Here is a 16,823-nt window from a genome sequence, read left to right as displayed (position 1 = left end):
AAATTGGCGGAGATAATATGTCTACCATGAGTCGCATTCGCGACAGAAGCCGCGCTGTGGAGCTGTGGATAGCACTTCTAGAAGCATTGTGGATGATAGCCGTTCTGTAGTAGGTAAGCAGTCGGGCTGTGGATGGTAGCCGTGAATTGGTAGCCGTGCTGTGAACGGTATAGCCGCACTGTGGATGATAGCCGTGCTGTGGATGGTACGGCTGTGTTGTGGGTGGTAGCCGTGCTGTGAATGGTATAGCCGCACTGTGGATGACAGCCGTGCTGTGGATGGTACGGCCGCATTGTGGATGGATAGCCGTAGGTATACTGTGGATGATATAACCGTGCTGTGGACGGTACCCGTGCGTGGATGGTGCGGCCGTGTTGTGGATGGCACGGCCGTCTTGTGAGTGGTAGGTACGACCGTGTTGTTGGTAGCCGGACTGTGGATGGTCAAGCCGTGCCCTCTGCATTCACTGTGGTATAGACTGAGAGGAAAGACGGTCACGGACTTACGAGGCGGCACAAGCTGAGTTTCAAATCTAATTTCACAAATGCTGTGGGATATTCATTTACCCATAAAACAAGAATCTGCAATACAACATAATTCTTGTGAGAAGAAAAATGAATAATGATCGTAACAGCGTGCACAGTCAACACACGTTATTGAGCCGTGACTGGTGGATCGCTCAGCCAAGATCGGGGCTGCATTCAGTCGTCGATATTGTGGGCAGCGCCCATGCGACATGCTCTGCCATATCTCTACCCATGTCACTCGGCGTCTTCTGAGGACGTCACCGACTGCAAGTCATTGCGGCTGATCAGTTACAAATCTGCCACGGGTGGGGAGCAGTGGAGACCGACGTGCGGCGCCTTCCCGCATCCACCGAGACGCCACTCAGTCGGGTCCTCAGCAAGCTGAACTGCAAGACCGCCCTCTGATCTGGGCGAAATGATCACAGGAATGCGATGAGCAGGGTGTCATGAGGATTAATTATCGCTATTATTTGGAATGACACGCCCGTAGTAGTACGTCCGCACAGTAGCATATTTACTGATCACGAACGAATACTTCACAAAAGAACGTGCATGAAATGATCAAACACTCGCTGAAAGACTGCGTAAATGGCTTTAGTTAGACCATCGAATAGCATGGCCGTTCAAAATAGCGCCGTTTTTGCTCTCGAGTTTTCAATAGCTATGCAAGTTTGCTGAGGCAGCGACAAGCACCAATAAAGAAACGCGTGGAGACTGTCAAGTCACCATGAATTAGACACGAAAGGCGCTTAAACGCACAGACGTGGGAGCTAATGACTACCAACCAGTGTTGCAGCCACACGCATCTGTTACAATCAATTGCATTTCGATGTGTCTCGAACCGTCCTCACCGAAGTCCGAGGCATTTCCGACTGTCCCAGCCCTGTCCAGACTCCGTCCCCTTCTGCTGGCTGACTCACCGTTGCCCTTGTTGCAGGTGGAGGGGGGGGGGGGGGGACGCCAGTGTCCGTGTCGGGAGGGTAGGGGAGGGGAGGGGAGGAGAGTGACCATCTGCCCGCGCCCGAGCGGAGCCGCTCCAATCTGGCCACACCATCAGTTGATGCGGGTGGCAATAAATGGACAACGCCAGCTGTGCACGTAGCATGGACGTGAACTCATGAATGTCGTGAGAGGGTAAAATGAGACGCCGCCACCGAAACAGATGGAACAAATAGCAGCGATCTGAAGCTACTCTCTGCAAAGAATATTCGAACAGAAATAACGTAACTATAACTTGCTATATAACGCAACTATAACTAATGTAACTATAACTATTATAGACGTCCTTTTCATATCGTAAGATACACCATTTTGTCGCTTTTTGGCTTGACTATTCGTCATCGCACCGGTCGTAGTTTGTGTTTGTTGTATGGACTTTCGAACTTAAACTTAATTACTAACACCATGTGTTTGATGCCTATTTACAACATCATTAACTGCATGGCTCAGTGGTTTTAGACTGTGGAATACATGCATAGACGCTGTTGAGCAACGCCGAGTCACCTTCTTTCAGATTATTTTCGTTTTATAGCCCCGAACGTTCCGATTGACAGAGTGCAATCACTATTTGCAAAGCTTCTGGGGCGTGATTCCTAGCAATTCATGCATGACGTATATACCTTGCCTATGTGGCCTCATAACACAGAAAATCGGGACAACACTTGCAATATTTTGTCTTATGGTCGCGTTTGATTTCCTCGCTAAATGCCAGGTGAATGGTTAGTGATCCGGGCTGGACAGCCCCGACTTCTTTCACAAAGTCGGTATGCATCCGCATCCGGTGTTTCTCGAATGACTCATCGCTTTATAATGCCAATAATCGGGCGAAGCGATGGTGTTATCAGGGGGATCAGGGTCTGGAGTGAACCCTGAAGGAAGCTTACCATTGAGAGGGTATTTAAGCTGTCGACTTACTTGGATCAGATGATAACGGGGTTGTCTGAGTCACTCCACTAATGTCTGCACAAAACCATACATACATGATGGGTTGTGTGGTCCCCGTGGCTTTTAATAAACACAGTTTAGTCATCTGACCCCTCCTCAATCACCAGTGGGTCAGCACGACCCTTCCACTGACTCGTCAGTCCGTGACCTGCCACTGACCCGGGGTCACCACAGTGGGCGTCGGTCGGCCGGTAACAATGCCATCTGGCCCGAAGAGGGGTCAGTTTGGCCTGTCGTAAAGCCTACTGCAGGCTGCACCCCAAGAATGGACGCCGGGCAGACTTGCTGGAGATAATGAGCTCGGTCCCACGGCTGTACTTACACCGGCCCATTATGACCAGAAGACGCCACTGGCGTCCCTATGGCACAGGTCACGGGTTATGCTCTACCAGCACTCCTCTATACAGGAGCGTCTAATGAGAAGTGGGATGAGAAAATTAGCAAACACGAGAATTCCATGCCTTCACAAGCAGTTTTTCAATTAAAAATTCCCCTAGATTTCACTCAATCAATTTGAAAACAAACGATAGTACGCAGAACGCAGAGAGTTCTGGTTAATAATTGTTATTCTGATGTGATTAGAGTTACGTCCGGTGTCCCACAAGGGAGTGTATTGGGTCCAATATTATTTCTTTTATATATTAACGATCTTCCGGATATGATTAATTGTCAGATAAAATTATATGCAGATGATGTTGTTCTTTACACAGACATCTTAAGCAATGAAGAATGTAGTTTTTCGTTACAGGCAAATATAAATAGATTATCTCAATGGTGTTCCAAATGGAAAATGTCTATTAATGTTGGAAAGTGTGCTATCATGAGAATGACAAAGCAAAAACTTGCTGCAATGCCTAGATACTATTTGAATGGAATAGAAGTTCAGGTTGTCAATGAGTTCAAATATTTAGGCGTGCATATTTCGAATAAATGTACCTGGCAAAATCATGTACAACATGTCACTGGTAAAGCGAATCAGATGCTACGATTTATTAAGCGAAATTTCAAGGATTGCCCACAAGCTGTAAAGGAAATCATGTATTTGTCCCTTGTTAGGCCACATCTAGACTATGCCAGCTCTGTCTGGGACCCATGGGGAGAGGGTATGAAGCATGAGCTTGAAATGGTTCAAAGGCGCGCTGCTAGATTTATACTTAATGACTACGACCGACACACTTCAGGGCATATTTTAAGGATTTTTCACTGCGTCCCAAAGGTGGCATAGGGCACACGCTTTGATCGGAAAGGGCACATTGCAAGCGAAATAGTATATAATGCAAGTGAGATAATGTACATACAGATACATTGTGTACTGTGCTGGTGGAGGGGCACTGCAAGCGGGATATTGGGAGCGGGCTGTGATTGCTTTTGGCCAGTCTCGAAATTCGCCCAGTCGTAGTGCGTTCTTTATCCGCATTCAAAGGGCGGACCGGCGATTTAATGACATTTACATTGTTGTTAGTCACTCGTTTTCCTGAACGGCGTTGGGCGTGTTTGACCTCCCTTGACGCACCAAATTGTACCTATGCTTAGAGAATAAAAATGAATATGCACATGATTAAAATGTGATACATACGTCTCTTCATGCGTTTTTCACCCTTATCAATCGATTCAAAATAGAGGTTGACGTGTGAAACATTGCCAATTTGCATTGAAGATACTATGTGTTTGAAAAAATTAGATGACGTAAGGTCAACCAGTACCCACTTTGTGACAAGAAATCATCGGATTTTAAAGCTACATAAAAAATCCATCATAGATTAATGCTTTGGATGAACGGATGCTTTGGATGCTTCGGATTTCGCTTCCTTACTGCCTATCACGTAATATAACCCAAACTTTTCCCAATGGAAGTTCCTTTGTTTAATTATTATGCCCAGAAATGTGTCGATTTTGTGCCATTTCCGGGCGCTTTGGGGGGGGGGGGGGAGCATGGCCCCGTGGCCCCCTCTATATCCTCCTATGGCCAGACGGCCATGACGGCCCTGATCTGACCGTATGCCATCAAATGTCAAACTTCGCAATGATGCGATATTTTTTTTCGGAAAACGTGCCGGTGTCTCAAAAACTATGATAGCTAGGAGGGCGCAATCGATAGGAGAAAAGCAATCGATATATCTTGAACAGCTCTTTCGTCAATATTTCGTCAGAATTGAGTTCAGATCAACGGTTAAGGATCCATAGCCAAAAACGGGTAAAATTACAATTTTTGTCAATATAGGTTTCATGAAAAGCTTTTGAACTAAAAAAAGGCAGAGAATTTTCGTTTGCACGATCGTTCTTCTCTCATTTTTACCTCGAAATGTCAAGGTCAGAACTTGACCTCACATTAAGGTCATTTCGTGACCAAGATAGATCATGTCGCATATCAGTCGATGCGTTTCGATGAGGTACCTCAAAACAATGATACAATCCACTGTGCATGCAAAAGCCCTGTAGGGCCGGATTTTGGGCCAGACTCCGGGCCTGCGGGCTCCAACTTGACATCTCTAAACAGGACTTTAGGGAAGGGCAGGACACAGAGTCTGAGCCCTAAGGACAGGGCAGGCACAGGCCATGAAGCTAAGATAAGACGGATACTTGAGGGCTGGGTAGGATGCAGGGTCCGAGGGCAAGGCAAGGCGCGGGTCTGAGGCTATCATTACACAAGGCCGGAGAGCAGTGTAAGACACAGGGCCTTAGAACACCTGATGATCAACACACCTGGTGGCAGGGCAACACGCAGGATCTCAGAGCAGGGCAAGAAATAGTACCTAAAGCCAAGGTAGAGCAAGACATAAGACACAGGTAGGTATGGCACAAGGCCCGAAACACCGCCCACGTCTTGTCATACCTTCGGGCCCCGAAGGTATGACAAGACGTGGGCGGTGTTTCACGGACGCTGCTATCAAATTCCGCGAGCTGACGTCATACTTGTGGTAGTGTTTGAGCAATGGGCCTGTTGATGTCTCCATGGAAACCCAAATTGACACGTGTAATAGCAGCGTGCTGCTATCACCGGTGAAACAGGGCCAGGGTATGGGGCCTGAGGGCAGTGCAAGGCTCAGGGCATGAAGGCAGAACAAAGCACGGGTTCTGAGGACAGGTAAGGGCACGGGGCATGAGGACGGGAAACGGCACGGGACCTGAGGGCGGGAGACACCACAGGGCCTGATGACAGGGCAGGGCACAGCGCCTGAGAGCGGGCATGGGACACGAGACCTTAGGGCAATGCAGAATACAGGGCTTGAGGGCAGAGTAGGAGACAGGGTCTCATGGCATGGGACGGCACAAGGCCTGACGACAGGGCAGAGCACAGCAACTTAGGGCGAGGCAGGGCACGGGCCTGAGGGCGATATAACGCATAAGGCTTAATGGCAGAATAGGGCACAGGGTCTAAGGGCAGGGCAATGCACATGAGGCCTGGAAGCAGAACATGACAGGACAGGGCCTGAGGCAGGGCAAGGCATTAGGCTCGAGGATGGGCGCGGGGCCGGGGCATGAGGACATAGGAAGGCACAAGGCCTGATGGCAGGGCAGGGCACAGTACCTGAAGACAAGGCAGCGGCACGGGGTCTGATGGCAGGACGTGTCACAAGGCTTGAGGGCAGAGAAGGGCAGGGGCCCCAAACTAGGGTAGGGCAGGGCACGGGGCCAAAAGACGGGAAGGCAGCGCATCAAATTTCCAGGCAGAATATATAAAGTATCGTGTTTGAGGGCAGGGCAGAGCGGGGCACAGGGCCTGAAGAAAGGACAGGGCAAGGTACAAGACCTAAGGACAGGGCACTGGGCAGGGCACATATCTTAGGGGTATAGTAGGGAAGAACATAATAAGGTGTATGACCAAGGGTAGGGCAGGGCACAAGGACTGGAGAGGGCATGTATGTGCTTAGGTACATAGTAAATCAGGGCACAAAGCAATCGGAAAGCCAACATCTTTTACACAGTAAAACACCGAGGCATATTACTTATTTTTGCTCGCACTTTTCGGCTGAAACCGTGGCATTTCAGTGTGGGACGCAGTGGTCCAAATTTCGCGAGGGCTACGTCCCAAAGGCAGGGGGCTGCGTCCCAAAATGGGACGCAGTCAGTATGTTAAAATATGCCCTGTAGCAGTGTTACTGACATGCTGGCCACAATAGGATGGGTATCCCTAGAAAGCCGACGTAGAGAGGCGAGATTATGCTTACTGTACAAATTACACCATGGCAACATGAAAGTAGATGTTAGTAGAATTATATGTGAACCTAGCTATATATCACGGAGTGATCACCCTAAAAAGATAGACAGACTTCCGTCGAGATTACTTCAGTACCATAACTCGTTTTTCCCAAAAACCATAAGAGAGTGGAACCAACTTTTGCCCAGCATGATGGAAGCCGAATCTGTGGAAGATTTTCGGAAAAACGTTCAAACACATGTAAATTCGGCGTAAACGTGATTGTAATTGAGATTGCTCATGAGTAATGCAGAATGAATCAATCTAAAATGAGTAGTAATGTGAGTAGGTATGTACTTGTGTGTATGTACTTGTGTGTATGTGCGATACTGATGTGTGCATGATGTGTGAACCAGATTTAACATCACCAGGGCCAACCGGCATTCGTGATTGTTGTAATACATGATACATGATACATGAAAGTAATCTAAAGTTAGCCATTTTTCCTAGCCACGTATAAGGGCATTTCGTTACATTGTGAAATGTGATGATTGCAGTTATTATTTCCGTTTATTCGATTCGCCACTGTTATTTTTGGTACCTACACTTTCCACAATCTATTTACAGTTTACACCATATATAAAAAATCCTCGTTAACCCTCGCCCGTAAACGGCGATCTGCCACCTTCGCCCGTGCAGGGGGGGGGGGGGGTTGGTGCGACCCCCCCCCTTGGCGTTTGAAAACGGAGCGTCGTAGAGCTTAGCGGAAAAGACCAACGGATTGCTCTCGCCGAGATCTCGCGATTGGTGGTATATTTTTTGGTCCTAGGTCAACATTTGACCTACTTTTGACCGGTCAAAGGTCAAATTTTTCGGAAAAATAGACTTTTTCAACTTTCTGCGGCGATTGCGGCAAAACGGTGGGAGATATCGACTTGAAACCTTCACTATCGTGTTCCTTGATCAATTTTCTATCGTTTGGTATGTATTTCGTTTCCCTAGCTCTAAAAATGGCGCGTTGGGAGCGCCGGAAGTCGGCAAGGTCACAGTTGGCGGCAGAAATTCGAAAAATCAAAATTTAGATTTTTGAAATCTGATTGTATTTTTGGATTTGGGAGGTCCATTTGCTCCCTATAGAAGCTAATATTGCTGCATATTCCCATCGAGGTGACAAGAATTAACAAAATAGTGGTTCGGGCGCTTTTCAAAAATAGTACCGGACGCTGTTCCTCTTGTGACGTTATAGCTCCGTGACCTGACCTGACCCAGTCAAGTTTCTTTACCATATGATAGCCAATACTTGCCCCAACATGCATGGGAAGTTTCATCACGATCCATCAACCGATGTCCGTACCACCGGCAGGAAACCTCGGGCGTTGGCACTCAGTTTGTGAAAATCCGGCCGGAGGTTGTTCCCTTTGTGACGTCATAACTCCGTGACCTGACATGACCCGGTCAAATTTTTTTTATCAAAAGATGCGCAAGGTTTGCCCCATAAGGTACCCAAAATTTGGCGGCGCTGCGCGCCGCCGTTTTTGCACTATTTCCGAAAAAACCTCAGGGGGGGGGGTTGCACCAACCCCCCCCCTACATGGGCGAGGGTTAATTACAAATGATAATTACAAGCTGTCCTTTCAAAACATAAAGCTCATCTCGCCTCCGAGAGACAATACACGTTTCCTATCTACCAAAGACCCAGCACGCTTTGCACGTCTCGTCTCTCCTCCCTTTAGCAGTGCTAACCGCAGAGCTGTGATGTAAAAAGGCAATTGGTACCGGCTTCTGTTCTGAGTAGCCGCGGTGGAAACAGGCGCTAATCAGGCGGGCAGGCGCCGGTAGGGCCGGTCCGACATCCATCCGAAGATCATCGGGTTTGTTTTCGGTGTGTCGCTCCATCAATCTGACACAGCGTATCACCGTCCCACCTTGTGCTGTGTGAGGTGTGCTGATCTGCGGGCGGCAGGGTGCCCCGACGACTGGTTGCGCAAGGGTTACGATCCAGCTGTCTGTGTTGTGTTTTTTTTTTTCGAAGACGAAGCCTAGCAACCGCTTTGTGTTTAGGGCAGAAATTGCTTTTTTAAAGTGTAAACTAGAGCTAATTATGCTTTGTTCAGGCCTGGTTATTTCAAAATACCTATTCCTGGTTGCATCAGAATCTGAGCTTGACATGATATGAAAAAGCTGAGAAGGTCAAAATGATAGCAAAATGATATGCAGTGCAGGAGATCTACGGAAGGACTATGATCTGAAATTACTCGCGATGCAGAGCACGCTCTGCAGGACACGGACGATAATTCAGCGAGGAAGTTTAGGGAGCCATGGCACGGAGCCTTGAAGCATGCCCGGAGGCGAGTGACTCATCTCTCATGTTCTCGTTGCTGCAGGTTCAGCGTCTGCCGACGAAACAACTGGCTGCAGAGTAGCATCCAACCTTAGGGAGCCTAAAACTCATTGTTGACTAATACGCAACCATCAGCACACACGGAAATCAACAGTTTTGGATTTAAGTTTGTCTACAAACATCATATAGAAAGACCTGGTGTTTCTAAGGTGGAATCCTAAATACGACTTTACCGGCTCCGTTAGATAATATTCTAGTATGCTCGATACCGTAATCATGTCGTCTATGACTGTTGCAGGCCACCAGCCGTATGAGCCAACAGCTACTTCAGCTCACCAGCCGTACCTGCCAACAGCAGCCAGCAGCTCACCAGCCGTACCTGCCGACAATCGTGCACTCACCATGAGGAAGCCAACCGCTCTTACCGCTAATCATAACGCTAGATCGCCAATCGTGATCTCGATTGGCGATTAACTAAGCTAACGGTGCCCGCAGTACTCATACCTACCCTCCAGAGCGGGGCAACTGCCGGTTCTGCGTTCGCCAGAGGGCCCAATCAATCGTCCGAATGTCTGCAGGTCAATCCGTTTACCGTATCTCTACTTACGCCGCCCCTCTTTAGAGGGTTCCCACACACGGAGAGAGGGGCCGTTTAGTTTATGGTCGTTGTCTGCGAGCGGCGACGATCGTGACTGCTCCGCCAGCGTCCGTGAGATGTGAGGACGGCAGAGCCACTGGCGGCGACGTCCCTCCTTCCCCTAACCCCCCCCCCCCCCCGCCCTCTGCAGGGCGGACCTCGTGACTGCTGGGCCGGCGGCGGCCCGTAATGGGTGCGTCTCTCCAGCCGGAGGCCACACGATACCCCGGAACTTCCTGTTATCCGGCCGGCCCGGCCGCCGTGCCGTCAATCCGAGCTGTCCGCGCGTCGCCTTGGTAGTACCTGCCTCCTGACCGGCCGGCGGGGCGGGGGGGGGGGGGGGGGGCGAAGGGGGTAGGGTAGCGTCGCTTGGCCGGTTGGCCAGTAATCCGCCCCCAAGGTCACTGGGTGGCCGGGCCCGGCACAGTACCGACGGCGGCGGCGGCGGCGCCCGGTTGCGTGATACAGATTCGCGTTCGGAGCCGGCCGCGGCCCCGTCTTTCCGCGAGCAGCGCGGCGTGTTCCTGGATCTGGAAGGATTCGGGACCGGAACATCCCTGGGGCGGATCCTTGGCTCGCGCACGGCGACGTAGGGGCTGTTTTGAAAACTGAGCATTCTGATAGGAGAGGACGTTGGCTGATCAGTGACGACAGGTCACCAAGTATCCGAAGGGCGGTAATCGGCAACCAGCCCAGGGATAACGATTCACCAGAAGGTTGACATGAGGAATAAAGAAGAACGTCGGAAGAGTGGAGTAGACGTCAATAAATACGAAAGCATGTGGAGGCTAAGAGAAATGTAATAAGGAAACCTGTGGCCAGTTAGGGCGTCTACAGGCTGGCTGACGCTGAATGTCCTATGTATGGGGCCGAGGATCCAAACCTTGTTCATATACTCTTGCAACATGTGCTAACTGCAAAGCTTGCTCTCGTTTCCATGCTCAGTGCTCAATACCATAACCTTACCGTGGCATAGGGAGACCAAGACTTTTTCTGAAGGTCCCTGCACGGGAATGGGAATCTGACTTTCTGAAGTGGATGGCGCTTCTTCATTGTAAAATGGTATAGGAGACGTCTAACTGTATACGACATTGCACGAGACAGGCAGGAGAAATCCTGTTATGTAATTATCAGGGTGTTTTCATCAGATATTATTCTGATTTTCTAGGGATAGCATTGTTCTTCAGCTGCCCGAACAGTTCATCTCCAGCATTTGCGCGATAAGAAGCCAATTAGGACTTCGTTTACGCCTCGTATCAAAATAACAATGAGTTGTCTTGCATGTCAACAGTGCACTGCACAGAGGTACGGGCAGATTCGGTTTAATAGGTAGACAATTCTCAGTGTGTTTGCCTAAAACCTCATTCGTGTCTAGGTGCGCGCCTTTTACAGTGCCTCATGTGTCATGATCGTAGTAAGCTCGTAAAAAATTCTCCAAAAGTAATAAGTAAAAAGGTCGGACTCCTTCCCAAATCCCAGCCGTTCGACCTCTGTTTTGACCGAGAACCTAGCGAAAGTAATCGATCTGGATAAGACATTGCCAATGGCATGTAACATACCTATCAGGACCTAACGGACCATTTATTGGCCTTGATGTGAAGTTAGACCAATGAACACAAACTCAAGTCAAATAAGAACTGCTAGAACGATTTAAAGTGAGATCAAAATGAGGCATTCTAGAGTATATCGAATTTGGCTTTCGTTTTCTTAACCCTCGCCCGCACATGGGGGTTGGGGGGAGGGGGTTGCCACCCCACCCCCCAGGTAGTTTTTCTGTTCTGCACGGAACATTTTTAAAACTAGAAGCCTGATTTTTCGTAAAGCTGCTCCTCCATCCTTTCTCATCGTCCACTGAAAATTTCAAGTTTCTGTGATTTTTGGTTTCGGAGGTATGACCTTGTTTTTCAGGTCATGTTATGACCCAAATGACCAAAACTCAATATCTTGCGTTAGCTATGGGTCTTGTGAGCTTTTGTCTTCTGACACCTTGATTTCGGTATGTTTTTGCTAGTCTTACCTCCCACCTATCATGGAACATGTTATTCCACGATGTGCAGATGTCAGGGTCAGGGTCAAGGTCAACCTAGGTCATCTAAAAACATTTTTTCTTAGAAATTTTGTCCAAATGGATGAATGGGTGGCTATGGGCCCGGGTGCCCCGCTAAGCAGTGCTTGTTGCGAATGACACCACGGACCCACCACCCCACCTTGCCCGCGCCCGGTTCACCGGTCATAATTTAGATCGAAAGTTTAACGTGCCGCAGGTAGATGGCGGCACGGTCCTCCCGGGTCTAGCGTGGCCCTCTCTCGCCAGTTGCCAGCTGGCTTAACCCGCGCGGGGCTGGGGTCTCCAGCCGAACGCGCGGGGCTGGGGGGGGGGTAAATTTTACCCCCCCCCCCTGTTATCTCCCGAACTAACGGTCCGATTTGGAAAATTCAAACGCCAATCGAAAGCTCTCATCACGAACTACTAAAAACATGTACTTAATTTCAAGTTTAAGGTCAAGGTCAAGGTCAGGTCAAGGGTACAAATTGCAAGTTTCTACAGTATCGGCCTTGCACCGTAGTTGCCGAAGAATGGAGTCATGGACTGAGACTGATCGCCCAAAACGTATTCTTAGGCTACCAAGACAATATTCGTTGCATACAATATCATTCAGAGGTCAAGGTCAAGGTCAGGTCAGGTCAGGTCAGGTCACCAAAAACAAAATATAGAAAAGGGCATGTGCGACACATGTTTTATGGGTCATTTTACTCATAGAATTCAATAGGCACACTCAATAAGTGATATGGACCACCTCTGGATGAATTTCAGGTCGAGGTCAGGTCAAGGTCAGGTCAAGTGAGGTCAAATTTTGAAGTTGGCTGTTAAGGCCTAAAAAGGTGTCTATCTGATGCAGTTTTTCACGGCGAATCGAATGGTGCTATTTTTGTTTCCGTACGAGGTCTAGAACTTCCAAAAAAGTCATTTTTCAAAAAATTTGTGTGTCGTGACGTCATAAAATTTTGAATAACTCCCACATTTTTGAACCGATTCTTCTAAAATTTGGTATGTAGGTGCACATAGACCACTTCTCTGACATATATTCCGGTTTTTTTGATAGACTCAAAATTTTGGATTTTATAATGATTTTCCCAAAAAAGTCAGTTTTTTGAAAAAAAAAATTGGGCCAAAATCCAAAATTTTCAAAAAACCGAGATAGCCATTTGATAGACAAAGTAAAATTACGTATAACCTTTTTTTGTTACGTCTTGATTCCTTTAAAAATGAAGATGTTAGCGGCGTTTGAACTTTTGCCGTTTTTGAGGCGAAAATGACGAACATGATGTCGCTAAAACGTCAATTTCTCAAAAATTTCCGACGGATTTCGCTCAAATTTTCAGGGAACGTGTCAAATTGATGTAAGGAAAGGTACTGAAAGTTTGGCGGCGCTGCGCGCCGCCGTTTTTGAGATATCGCAAAAATTCGCGAGGGGGGTAAAATTTACCCCCCCCCCCCCCAGCCCCGCGCGGGTTAATATAGGAACGCGGGTCAAACGACGTGGAGCTTCCCGGCCGCGAACTCGCTGCCACCGAGTTAGGAGACGGACGCCTTATCCACTAGGCCACGGGGAGGACGAACATTGCATTTTAGGCCTAACATTGCATTTTAGGCTTGCTAAATTTACTTTTCGTGAAAATTTTTACTGCATTTTTGGTAAGAGCTTCTCAGATCATGATCTCATGTAATAGGGACACACAGACCAATCGGTGCACACATCAGTATACACACAGACACACACAGACATACAAACACATATCATTGACCTTGACCTAGCTTGACCTGAAATGACCACAGCCGGTAAAAACCCAGTCGGATAGTGTGACACATAGCCGTTCTAGCTGGGTTGGCACCACAAAGGGTAGCGCCATCATATGATGGGCACTGCATCGCATGTGATATTTCAACGGTGGCTCCAAACAGCAACATTTTTTATTTTAGTTTGACCTGACCTAGAAGGTCAATGATTGACCTAAGGAGATAAAATTGGGTACCATTGGAATCGTCTCTTCCCTAAAAAAATATGTTGGTTTTTGCCGCTATGTATCTCCAGTAGAAACGAAATGGCGCGGAGGTGGCAACCCCCCCCCCCGCCCCAATTTGCATTCTAGGATGGGAAAATGGCATGTGCGGGCGAGGGTTAAACCGAGCCTGGATAAATCTTTTTTTCAAACATCTCCCTTGATAATTCCACCTGCTTTATTTACCCTGAATGAACTATCCACAAATCATGTTGCAGATTGTGACTCAGCCTGGTTACACACAGCTGGTCAGGTTCTGTTCTGACCACCGATAGCGCCGCATTAGTCGACGATACGCGGCGTCAGTGCAGCTCCTCGGTCGCTCTAAAGCCGAGCAGTGATGTGTACTTACAAGAAGCAACGTTCTGGGAGTATAGCCCAATGACACACTCGGCAAACACAGCTGTCAAGTTGCCAAAGGTGCTGCGCCGGCTGATAGCGAGGACTCTGTACTCTGGTTAAAGGGGCCTTTGTGAGTGATTAATGATGTTTGGAGCCTAATTTCAGCATTGAATGTACACTGTGGGCGAAGAAAGCTGTTACCATCTGTAGGGATATTGTATGAATTATTGTGTGTTCGGTTGCGAAGCCACTCAGTTTTCTACATACACACCGGCCGGAGGGGGGGGGGAGAGAGGGCGGGTTTGTTGGAAGCCTTCACTGTTTCGCCTTTCACTGAGCTACAACATCGCCTACAAAATAAACGTGCGCCCCTTTACGAAACACGCCGACTGGTATATACTCAAGTAATTCTAAGGTCTCATGTCAGTCAGTGACCTCTGAGGTCAGGTCAAACGTTTAAAGGTAGAGGTCCAGTTTTTCGTGAATATTTGCAAAAAAAAAAAAAATGGTCGCGGAGCCACGATTCGACCATCGTGCTCGTCATGATCCATTCGTCGGACGATATGCTTTTTGTTTGGTGAAGGTCAAACTAGGGTGTTGACCTCAGGTCTAGGCAAGGTCACAGCTGCTCAGGTTATGAATTTGGTCGAAGGAAGGCACATTGCATAGCATTCGGTTCGATAGGTTCTCTCGAGTCCTTTGGTGGCTATCTCGACTTGTTAGCTCAATTCGGTCGAGAGTTATTGACGAAAAACTTTGATTTTCTCGAGTCAAGCGACCTTTGTGACGTCATAATTGCCATCATATAAGATCTCAATGCAAAACCTAAGCATCAGACCTCATGCGGTATGTAATGAAATCACGATTCCAGGTGCCCGAGATCATCTTTAAATTTCCAACGTCAAAATCAGTGTCAATTTTTATCCCATTGACTCTATAATTGTAAGGTCACGGGACCGATCTGGCTTTAGGCCACCTTTATGAAAATTTGGAATATGCAATTTGTGAGGGATCGGATCTTACTGTTTCAGTTATTTTCATCGTCCCTCGAAAGGCCCTGACTGAGTGCGTTGCAAATTTGCGACATTTTTTTTTACCGTACATACAAAGGTTCGCGTGTGACGTTATAGGTCAGTGACTTGAGTTCGGCTTGAAGCAAAGGTCATGTCAGATTCCTCATCCAGCTTTCCATCGCTAAAAGGCTCTCAGCAGTCGCGAAGCTGTATCCGTGACAGACGATTGTCGTAGAGACTTACTTTAAAAAAAAAAAACACCGAGCATGACGTCATTCTGACCAGGGCTGCGGAGTCAACGGATTTTAGGGTGACTCAGACTCCGACTCCGACTCCAGCTTCAAAAATCGACTCCAACTCCGACTCCAACTCAGACTCCGACTCCGGACGGTTATATCAAAATCCACATAATTATATTGAAGTTCATAATGGAGATGTTTTTACCTTGCCTGAAACGATCCCTTGTGCGTTCCATGGCTTTGCAGTGCAAATATGCATTAAAAATAGCATGCAGGAATAAAAAACAAGTTCTGGAGAATTCACCGTCTTCTGCTTCTTTCAATGAAAATATTCGTCCAAAACAAAAACAAATTGCCTTTTTTCGACAAAACATAATTTCAAGCGCCATATCGTCAATCAAACAGGTGCAGTGCAGTGCATGACGTTGAACCATACAGCGTTAACTCCGACTCCGCAGCGCTGATTCTGACCATTCCGACTAGCATATGATAGCAGCGAAGTCCTTCATCTGACTTCAGCTGTCATATTGATGCAGCAGAAGTTACTGAAAGTTTGGTGTTCATAGGCATCGCAGTTAAGAAAATGTTACAGGAGGGGAAAAACGAGAAGTCATCGGCAAAGGCAAAAGCCTCAAAGGCTAGTCATACATTTTGCAAACTTCCCTCTTTACTGTCCTTTGAAAAATAAAATCCAATTTTTATCAGCGTCACCGGCATGGAATATTCCTTTTTTACTGAACTGGTTTTTACTGATACCTATAGATGATACTGATATTATCTGTTAACCCTAATCATGGATCAGAGGTAGGTATTTACGAGCACGTGTTTGCCTATTGACAGACTCAGACACCACTGAGCCGGTCCGGGGTGTCCGGTTTCAGCGCTCACCGCACCCCGGTCTCGGCAGTTGTAATGAGCGCGAGTTCGTGGTAATCGCTCCCTCACGACGCCGGCCGGCCGTTACCGTGATTTGAAGACCTCTGGTTCCCTGCCAGCGTCGCGCCACTCCTGGATTCTGATTGGTCGACACAGGCCGCCAGAGTCCGCCCGCCCCCAGCCGACGCCACTCGTGACGCTGCAGCAGGGTTTGAGGACCACTGCACGCCCACAGCCGTCGGACCATAATTCTTCCTGTCCACTGCCGAGTTGAGAACCCCATGGCGTCTCGGGACCCGACTGACTACAACTGTGTAGGGCGGCGACGGGCGCCGAGGGCTCACGGCGCTCTGCAAACGGCCGAGCGGGGCCGGGCGCCGACTCGGGGCGACGGATAAACCGAGCCCACCCCAGGAAAACCGACATAACCGAGATCTCAAATATCGAGTACGTCGAGTACCCGCGGCTCTGCAACAGAAAGTATTCGATCGACGTTTTGTGACCACCCCTGTTTGACTGATGATCATCAAACAATCTGACATTTGCACTCGACCGCATAATGTTTCGAAATGTTTGCTAAACGCAAGCCACAGTTCCGAGCGGAGTGGGAACAGGATTCCTCTCATCACCTCGCCATTCTAGCGGTGGTTACACTTTCCGTCAACATACATCAATGCCACTATTGGCACCAGCGCTACTCCCCG

This window comes from Amphibalanus amphitrite, unplaced genomic scaffold (genome assembly GCF_019059575.1).
Source record: "Amphibalanus amphitrite isolate SeventyFive unplaced genomic scaffold, NRLGWU_Aamphi_draft 000149F_arrow, whole genome shotgun sequence".
NCBI lineage: Eukaryota > Metazoa > Arthropoda > Thecostraca > Balanomorpha > Balanidae > Amphibalanus > Amphibalanus amphitrite.
Note: the sequence above shows the minus strand (reverse complement) of the source record.